The 11,360-nt window shown below is 53.4% G+C and overlaps 1 protein-coding gene across 1 annotated transcript in view; it reads right to left on the bottom strand.

Annotated features, from left to right (window-relative positions):
- Window positions 1-11,149, bottom strand: part of LOC135575090 (sperm-associated antigen 1A-like) — a 180,157-nt gene extending 169,008 nt beyond the window's left edge. The window contains exons 1-2 of the mRNA XM_065027269.1: window positions 11,081-11,149; window positions 6,569-6,686 (exon numbers count right to left, since the gene is read on the bottom strand). The gene's annotated coding sequence lies outside the window, so the exon portion shown is untranslated. The remainder of the gene's footprint in view (window positions 1-6,568; window positions 6,687-11,080) is intronic.
- Between the last annotated feature and the right edge of the window lie 211 nt (window positions 11,150-11,360).

Here is an 11,360-nt window from a genome sequence, read left to right on the forward strand (position 1 = left end):
ACACACAGCACAGACACACAGCCAGACACTGACCCACAGCACAGACACACAGCCAGACACACAGCCCAACACTGACCCACAGCACAGACACACAGCCAGACACTGACCCACAGCACAGACACACAACACTGACCCACAGCACAGACACACAGCCAGACACACAGCCAGACACTGACCCACAGCACAGACACACAGCCAGACACTGACCCACAGCACAGACACACAGCACCAACACTGACCCACAGCACAGACACACAGCCAAACACTGACCCACAGCACAGACACACAGCCAGACACTGACCCACAGCACAGACACACAGCCCAACACTGACCCACAGCACAGACACACAGCCAGACACACAGCCAGACACTGACCCCACAGCACAGACACACAGCCACAGACCCACAGCACAGCACAGCCAGACAACACTGACCCACAGCACAGACACACAGCCAACACTGACCCACAGCACAGACACACAGCCAAACACTGACCCACAGCACAGACACACAGCCAACACTGACCCACACAGACACACACAGCCAACACTGACCCACAGCACAGACACACAGCCAGACACTGACCCACAGCACAGACACACAGCCAGACACACAGCCACAACACTGACCCACAGCACAAACACTGACCCACAGCACAGACACACAGCCAAACACTGACCCACAGCACAGACACACAGCCCAACACTGACCCACAGCACAGACACACAGCCAGACACACAGCCAAACACTGACCCACAGCACAGACACACAGCCAAACACTGACCCACAGCACAGACACTGACCCACAGCACAGACACACAGCCACTGACCCACAGACACACAGCCTAACACTGACCCACAGCACAGACACACAGCCTAACACTGACCCACAGCACAGACACACAGCCAGACACACAGCCAAACACTGACCCACAGCACAGACACACAGCCAAACACTGACCCACAGCACAGACACTGACCCACAGCACAGACACACAGCCAGACACACAGCCAAACACTGACCCACAGCACAGACACTGACCCACAGCACAGACACACAGCCAGACACACAGCCTAACACTGACCCACAGCACAGACCCACAGCACAGACACACAGCACAGACACTGACCCACAGCACAGACACACAGCCAAACACTGACCCACAGCACAGACACACAGCACAGACACACAGCACAGACACACAGCCAGACACTGACCCACAGCACAGACCCACAGCCTAACACTGACCCACAGCACAGACACACAGCCAAACACTGACCCACAGCACAGACACACAGCCAGACACTGACCCACAGCACAGACACTGACCCACAGCACAGACACACAGCCAAACACAGACACACAGCCCAGACACACAGCCAGACACTGACCCACAGCACAGACACTGACCCACAGCACAGACACACAGCCAGACACTGACCCACAGCACAGACACTGACCCACAGCACAGACACACAGCCCAACACTGATCTACAGCACAGACACACAGCCAGACACTGACCCACAGCACAGACACACAGCCAAACACTGACCCACAGCACAGACCCACAGCACAGACACACAGCCAAACACTGACCCACAGCACAGACACACAGCACATACACACAGCCAGACACTGACCCACAGCACAGACACACAGCCAGACACTGACCCACAGCACAGACACACAGCCAGACACTGACCCACAGCCCAGACACACAGCACAACACTGACCCACAGTACAGACACACAGCCTAACACTGACCCACAGCACAGACACACAGCCAGACACTGACCCACAGCACAGACACACAGCCAAACACTGACCCACAGCACAGACACACAGCACAGACACTGACCCACAGCACAGACACACAGCCAAACACTGACCCACAGCACAGACACACAGCCCAACACTGACCCACAGCACAGACACACAGCCAGACACTGACCCACAGCACAGACACACAGCCAGACACACAGCCAAACACTGACCCACAGCACAGACACACAGCCAAACACACAGCCAAACACTGACCCACAGCACAGACACACAGCCCAACACTGACCCACAGCACAGACACACAGCCAGACACACAGCCAAACACTGACCCACAGCACAGACACACAGCCAAACACTGACCCACAGCACAGACACTGACCCACAGCACAGACACACAGCCAGACACACAGCCTAACACTGACCCACAGCACAGACACACAGCCTAACACTGACCCACAGCACAGACACACAGCCAGACACACAGCCAAACACTGACCCACAGCACAGACACACAGCCAAACACTGACCCACAGCACAGACACTGACCCACAGCACAGACACACAGCCAGACACACAGCCAAACACTGACCCACAGCACAGACACTGACCCACAGCACAGACACACAGCCAGACACACAGCCTAACACTGACCCACAGCACAGACCCACAGCACAGACACACAGCCAGACACTGACCCACAGCACAGACACACAGCCTAACACTGACCCACAGCACAGACACACAGCACAGACACACAGCCAGACACTGACCCACAGCACAGACCCACAGCCTAACACTGACCCACAGCACAGACACACAGCCAAACACTGACCCACAGCACAGACACACAGCCAGACACTGACCCACAGCACAGACACTGACCCACAGCACAGACACACAGCCAAACACAGACACACAGCCCAGACACACAGCCAGACACTGACCCACAGCACAGACACACAGCCAGACACTGACCCACAGCACAGACACTGACCCACAGCACAGACACACAGCCCAACACTGATCTACAGCACAGACACACAGCCAGACACTGACCCACAGCACAGACACACAGCCAAACACTGACCCACAGCACAGACCCACAGCACAGACACACAGCCAAACACTGACCCACAGCACAGACACACAGCACAGACACACAGCCAGACACTGACCCACAGCACAGACACACAGCCAGACACTGACCCACAGCACAGACACACAGCCAGACACTGACCCACAGCACAGACACACAGCCAAACACTGACCCACAGCACAGACCCACAGCACAGACACACAGCCAAACACTGACCCACAGCACAGACACACAGCCAAACACTGACCCACAGCACAGACACACAGCCAGACACTGACCCACAGCACAGACACACAGCCAGACACTGACCCACAGCACAGACACACAGCCAGACACTGACCCACAGCACAGACACACAGCACAGACACACAGCCAGACACTGACACACAGTACAGACACACAGTACAGACCCACAGCACAGACCCACAGCACAGACCCACAGCCAGACACAGACACACAGCACAGACACACAGCACAGACCCACAGCACAGACACACAGCACAGACCCACAGCACAGACCCACAGCACAGACCCACAGCACAGACACACAGCACAGACACACAGCCAAACACAGACCCACAGCCAGACACAGACCCACAGCACAGACCCACAGCACAGACACACAGCACAGACCCACAGCACAGACCCACAGCACAGACCCACAGCACAGACCCACAGCCAGACACAGACCCACAGCACAGACCCACAGCACAGACCCACAGCACAGACCCACAGCACAGACCCACAGCACAGACACACAGCCAGACACAGACCCACAGCACAGACCCACAGCACAGACCCACAGCACAGACCCACAGCCAGACACAGACCCACAGCCAGACACAGACCCACAGCACAGACCCACAGCACAGACCCACAGCACAGACACAGACCCACAGCACAGACACACAGCCAGACACTGACCCACAGCACAGACACTGACCCACAGCACAGACACACAGCCAAACACAGACACACAGCCCAGACACACAGCCAGACACTGACCCACAGCACAGACACTGACCCACAGCACAGACACACAGCCAGACACTGACCCACAGCACAGACACTGACCCACAGCACAGACACACAGCCCAACACTGATCTACAGCACAGACACACAGCCAGACACTGACCCACAGCACAGACACACAGCCAAACACTGACCCACAGCACAGACCCACAGCACAGACACACAGCCAAACACTGACCCACAGCACAGACACACAGCCAGACACTGACCCACAGCACAGACACACAGCCAGACACTGACCCACAGCACAGACACACAGCCAGACACTGACCCACAGCACAGACACACAGCCAAACACTGACCCACAGCACAGACCCACAGCACAGACACACAGCCAAACACTGACCCACAGCACAGACACACAGCCAAACACTGACCCACAGCACAGACACACAGCCAGACACTGACCCACAGCACAGACACACAGCACAGACACACAGCCAGACACTGACCCACAGCACAGACACACAGCCAGACACTGACCCACAGCACAGACACACAGCACAGACACACAGCCAGACACTGACACACAGTACAGACACACAGTACAGACCCACAGCACAGACCCACAGCACAGACCCACAGCCAGACACAGACACACAGCACAGACACACAGCACAGACCCACAGCACAGACACACAGCACAGACCCACAGCACAGACCCACAGCACAGACCCACAGCACAGACACACAGCACAGACACACAGCCAAACACTGACCCACAGCACAGACACACAGCACAGACCCACAGCCAGACACAGACCCACAGCACAGACCCACAGCACAGACACACAGCACAGACCCACAGCACAGACCCACAGCACAGACACACAGCACAGACCCACAGCACAGACCCACAGCCAGACACAGACCCACAGCACAGACCCACAGCACAGACCCACAGCACAGACCCACAGCCAGACACAGACCCACAGCCAGACACAGACCCACAGCACAGACCCACAGCACAGACACACAGCCAGACACAGACCCGCAGCACAGACCCACAGCACAGACCCACAGCACAGACCCACAGCCAGACACAGACCCACAGCCAGACACAGACCCACAGCACAGACCCACAGCACAGACCCACAGCACAGACACACAGCCAGACACAGACCCACAGCACAGACCCACAGCAGCTCTCTGGGGTAAACCCAGACAGGTGTGGTGTTTGGAGAATGCAGCAGGCTGTCAGGTCTGTTGGGTCTTAAGGATAATGATTCTGGATCACTTAGGGAACCAGCCAACCAACCAGGCAACCAACCAGCCAACCAACCAGGCAACCAACCAACCAACCAGCCAACCAACCAACCAGCCAACCAACCAACCAACCAACCAGCCAGCCAACCAACCAGGCAACCAACCAGGCAACCAACCAGCCAACCAACCAACCAACCAGGCAACCAACCAGCCAGCCAGCCAACCAACCAACCAACCAACCAGGCAACCAACCAGCCAGGCAACCAACCAGCCAACCAGGCAACCAGCCAACCAACCAGGCAACCAACCAACCAACCAGGCAACCAACCAGGCAACCAACCAACCAACCAGCCAACCAACCAACCAACCAGGCAACCAACCAACCAACCAGGCAACCAACCAACCAACCAGGCAACCAGCCAACCAACCAGGCAACCAACCAGGCAACCAACCAACCAACCAGGCAACCAACCAGGCAACCAACCAACCAACCAACCAGCCAACCAACCAGGCAACCAACCAACCAAGCAGCCAGCCAGCCAGGCAACCAACCAGCCAACCACCAGCCAGGCAGGCAACCAGCCAGTCAGCCAGCCAGCCAGCCAGCCAACCAACTAGCCAACCAGCCAGCCAACCAACCAACCAGTCAGCCACCCAGCCAGGCAGGCAACCAACCAGCCAAACAACCAGCCAGCCAGCCAGCGAACCAGCCAGGCAACCAACCAACCAGTCAGCCAGCCAGCCAGCCAACCAACTAGCCAACCAGCCAGCCAGCCAGCCAACCAACCAACCAGTCAGCCACCCAGCCAGGCAGGCAACCAACCAGCCAACCACCAGCCAGGCAGGCAACCAGCCAGTCAGCCAGCCAGCCAGCCAGCCAGCCAGCCAGCCAACCAACTAGCCAACCAGCCAGCCAGCCAGCCAGGCAACCAACCAACCAACCAGCCAACCACCAGCCAGGCAGGCAACCAGCCAGTCAGCCAGCCAGCCAGCCAGGCAGGCAACCAACCAGCCAACCAACCAGCCAGCCAGCCAGCCAACCAGCCAGGCAACCAACCAACCAGCCAGCCAGCCAGCCAGGCAGCCAGCCTTAATGTAATATAATAACCTCTTTGTTTAGTAGGTCTAGGATCAGTCATCATCTGATCTGGTTAAACACTTGTTGGGTGTTTAAGGAACAACAACAATGGTAATAATATGTCTCTCTAACTCTACTCATTGGCTTAGACTTGCATTTGCATGTTTCTGTTGCTATAGAAACATGAGGAAATTGGGGTGGAGTTGTTTTTCTCATTTGCATGTTTCTGTTGTTATAGAAACATGAGAAAATTGGGGTGGAGTTGTTTTTCTGACTGTTGATCTCCAGGACTGGGCTGGAGGTCAGTCACTTCTAACGGAGAGGTATAATGGTTGAATCTCACTAAGTAGGTGAAGGGATCAGTCACTCACCTCTCTGCTCTTCCCGTATCTCATCCTCCTCCACTTCCTGAATCAGGATCTTCTTGCTTTTACGTTCCGTCTCCGGTTGACACTGGATTAGTTTCTTATCCACCTCAACCAGAAGTTTCTGTGGGCCAGGATGTGTGATGGAAAAGCAGAAAAGAAGACTGAAATAGTTCATCCCATTGTTCCATTAGATTCAAAACACAGTCAAACAACATGTTATGCAGATGAAGACAGGTTGATACAACAGGAGGACCAGTCGATTCAGGACTTCCTGGACGTAACGTTCCTTTGAAATGTGACACGACTGAAGACAAGTCAACTCCATATCCTTCATTCCAGGCCTGACGGTCACTACGGTAACGTCTGACGGTCACTACGGTAACATCTGATGGTCACTACGGTAACGTCTGACGGTCACTACGGTACGTCTGACGGTCACTACGGTAACGTCTGACGGTCACTACGGTACGTCTGACGGTCACTACGGTAACGTCTGACGGTCACTACGGTAACGTCTGACGGTCACTACGGTACGTCTGACGGTCACTACGGTAACGTCTGACGGTCACTACGGTAACGTCTGACGGTCACTGGTAACGTCTGATGGTCACTACGGTACAGTCTGATGGTCACTACGGTAACATCTGTTGGTAAACACGGTACAGTCTGATGGTCACTACGGTAACGTCTGACGGTGAATAAACAGGAGTCCTGACGGTCGCTATGGTAACGTCTGTTGAATAAACAGGAGTCCTGACAGTCACTACGGTAACGTCTGACGGTAAACAGGAGTCCTGATGGTCACTATGGTACAGTCTGATGGTCACTACGGTACGTCTGACGGTCACTACGATAACGTCTGACGGTCACTACGGTAACGTCTGACGGTCACTGCGGTAACGTCTGATGGTCACTACGGTACAGTCTGACGGTCACTACGGTAACATCTGATGGTCACTACGGTACAGTCTGATGGTCACTACGGTAACGTCTGACGGTCACTACGGTACCGTCTGACGGTCGCTATGGTACCGTCTGACGGTCACTACGGTACGTCTGACGGTCACTACGGTACGTCTGACGGTCACTACGGTAACGTCTGACGGTCACTACGGTACCGTCTGATGGTCACTATGGTACAGTCTGATGGTCACTACGGTACAGTCTGATGGTCACTATGGTACAGTCTGATGGTCACTACGGTACCGTCTGTTGAATAAACAGGAGTCCTGACGGTCACTACGGTAACATCTGTTGAATAAACAGGAGTCCTGACGGTCACTACGGTAACGTCTGTTGAATAAACAGGAGTCCTGATGGTCACTACGGTACAGTCTGATGGTCACTACGGTACAGTCTGATGGTCACTACGGTAACGTCTGTTGAATAAACAGGAGTCCTGATGGTCACTACGGTAACGTCTGTTGAATAAACAGGAGTCCTGATGGTCACTACGGTACAGTCTGATGGTCACTACGGTAACGTCTGTTGAATAAACAGGAGTCCTGATGGTCACTACGGTAACGTCTGATGGTCACTACGGTAACGTCTGTTGAATAAACAGGAGTCCTGATGGTCACTACGGTACAGTCTGATGGTCACTACGGTAACGTCTGTTGAAAAAACAGGAGTCCTGACGGTCACTACGATAACGTCTGACGGTCACTACGATAACGTCTGACGGTCACTACGGTAACGTCTGATGGTCACTACGGTACAGTCTGACGGTCACTACGGTAACATCTGATGGTCACTACGGTACAGTCTGATGGTCACTACGGTAACGTCTGACGGTCACTACGGTAACATCTGATGGTCACTACGGTAACGGCTGATGGTCACTACGGTAACGTCTGATGGTCACTACGGTAACATCTGACGGTCACTACGGTAACGTCTGATGGTCACTACGGTAACGTCTGATGGTCACTACGGTAACGTCTGATGGTCACTATGGTACAGTCTGATGGTCACTACGGTACAGTCTGATGGTCACTACGGTACCGTCTGTTGAATAAACAGGAGTCCTGATGGTCACTACGGTAACGTCTGTTGAATAAACAGGAGTCCTGACGGTCACTACGGTAACATCTGTTGAATAAACAGGAGTCCTGACGGTCACTACGGTAACGTCTGTTGAATAAACAGGAGTCCAGACGGTCACTACGGTAACATCTGTTGAATAAACAGGAGTCCTGACGGTCACTACGGTAACGTCTGTTGAATAAACAGGAGTCCTGATGGTCACTACGGTACAGTCTGATGGTCACTACGGTAACGTCTGTTGAATAAACAGGAGTCCTGATGGTCACTACGGTACCGTCTGATGGTCACTACGGTACCGTCTGATGGTCACTACGGTAACGTCTGTTGAAAAAACAGGAGTCCTGACGGTCACTACGATAACGTCTGACGGTCACTACGGTAACGTCTGATGGTCACTACGGTACAGTCTGACGGTCACTACGGTAACATCTGATGGTCACTACGGTACAGTCTGATGGTCACTACGGTAACGTCTGACGGTCACTACGGTAACATCTGATGGTCAGTACGGTAACGTCTGACGGTCACTACGGTAACGTCTGACGGTCACTACGGTAACGGCTGATGGTCACTACGGTAACGTCTGATGGTCACTACGGTAACGGCTGATGGTCACTACGGTAACGTCTGATGGTCACTACGATAACGTCTGACGGTCACTACGGTACAGTCTGATGGTCACTACGGTACCGTCTGTTGAATAAACAGGAGTCCTGATGGTCACTACGGTAACGTCTGTTGAATAAACAGGAGTCCTGACGGTCACTACGGTAACATCTGTTGAATAAACAGGAGTCCTGACGGTCACTACGGTAACATCTGTTGAATAAACAGGAGTCCTGACGGTCACTACGGTAACATCTGTTGAATAAACAGGAGTCCTGACGGTCACTACGGTAACGTCTGTTGAATAAACAGGAGTCCTGACGGTCACTACGGTAACATCTGTTGAATAAACAGGAGTCCTGACGGTCACTACGGTAACGTCTGTTGAATAAACAGGAGTCCTGATGGTCACTACGGTACAGTCTGATGGTCACTACGGTAACGTCTGTTGAATAAACAGGAGTCCTGACGGTCACTACGATAACGTCTGGACGGTCTGTTGAAAAACAGGAGTCCGGTAACGTCTGATGGTCACTACGGTAACGTCTGATGGTCACTACGGTACAGTCTGACGGTCACTACGGTAACATCTGATGGTCACTACGGTACAGTCTGACGGTCACTACGGTAATGTCTGACGGTCACTACGGTAACGTCTGACGGTCACTACGGTAACGTCTGACGGTCACTACGGTAACGTCTGACGGTCACTACGGTAACGTCTGATGGTCACTACGGTAACGTCTGACGGTCACTACGGTAACGTCTGATGGTCACTATGGTACAGTCTGATGGTCACTACGGTACAGTCTGATGGTCACTACGGTACCGTCTGTTGAATAAACATGAGTCCTGACGGTCACTACGGTAACATCTGTTGAATAAACAGGAGTCCTGACGGTCACTACGGTAACATCTGTTGAATAAACAGGAGTCCTGACGGTCACTACGGTAACGTCTGTTGAATAAACAGGAGTCCTGACGGTCACTACGGTAACGTCTGTTGAATAAACAGGAGTCCTGATGGTCACTACGGTACAGTCTGATGGTCACTACGGTACAGTCTGATGGTCACTACGGTAACGTCTGTTGAATAAACAGGAGTCCTGATGGTCAATTCGGTACCGTCTGATGGTCACTACGGTACCGTCTGATGGTCACTACGGTAACGTCTTTTGAATAAACAGGAGTCCTGATGGTCACTACGGTAACGTCTGATGGTCACTACGGTACCGTCTGATGGTCACTACGGTACCGTCTGATGGTCACTACGGTAACGTCTGTTGAATAAACAGGAGTCCTGATGGTCACTACGGTAACGTCTGTTGAATAAACAGGAGTCCTAACGGTCACTACGGTAACGTCTGTTGAATAAACAGGAGTCCTGACAGTCACTACGGTAACGTCTGTTGAATAAACAGGAGTCCTGACGGTCACTACGGTAACGTCTGTTGAATAAACAGGAGTCCTGACGGTCACTACGGTAACGTCTGTTGAATAAACAGGATACCTGACGGTCACTACGGTACAGTCTGATGGTCACTACGGTACCGTCTGACGGTCACTACGGTAACGTCTGTTGAATAAACAGGATACCTGACGGTCACTACGGTACAGTCTGATGGTCACTACGGTACCGTCTGATGGTCACTACGGTAACGTCTGATGGTCACTACGGTCTGTTGAATAAACAGGAGTCCTGATGGTGCCATTCATTTTGTGGAGGGAACAGAATGGTTAAAGTAACTCCAACACACCGTGTGTGTGTGTGTGGTCTGGTGTGGGTGTGTGTGTGTGTGTGTGTGTGTGTGTGGTGTGTGTGTGTGTGTGTGTGTGGTGTGTGTGTGTGTGTGAGACACTAACAGTAGCAGTGATGTTCTGTGGTTCGGTCTGCAGGACGTTCCTCAGGTCTTCAGCCGCCCTCTGATAGTTCCCCTGTTGTTTCAGCACTGTGGCCCTGCGGAGGAGAGCTTTAAAACACAGTCAGTCAGGGACATGAGCTTTATAACGCTGTCAGTCAGGGACATGAGCTTTAAAACACTGTCAGTCAGGGACATGAGCTTTAAAACACAACACTGTCAGTCAGGGACATGAGCTTTAAAACACAACGCTGTCAGTCAGGGACATGAGCTTTAAAACACTG

The sequence above is a fragment of the Oncorhynchus nerka genome, linkage group LG14 (assembly GCF_034236695.1).
Source record: "Oncorhynchus nerka isolate Pitt River linkage group LG14, Oner_Uvic_2.0, whole genome shotgun sequence".
Classification (NCBI taxonomy): domain Eukaryota; kingdom Metazoa; phylum Chordata; class Actinopteri; order Salmoniformes; family Salmonidae; genus Oncorhynchus; species Oncorhynchus nerka.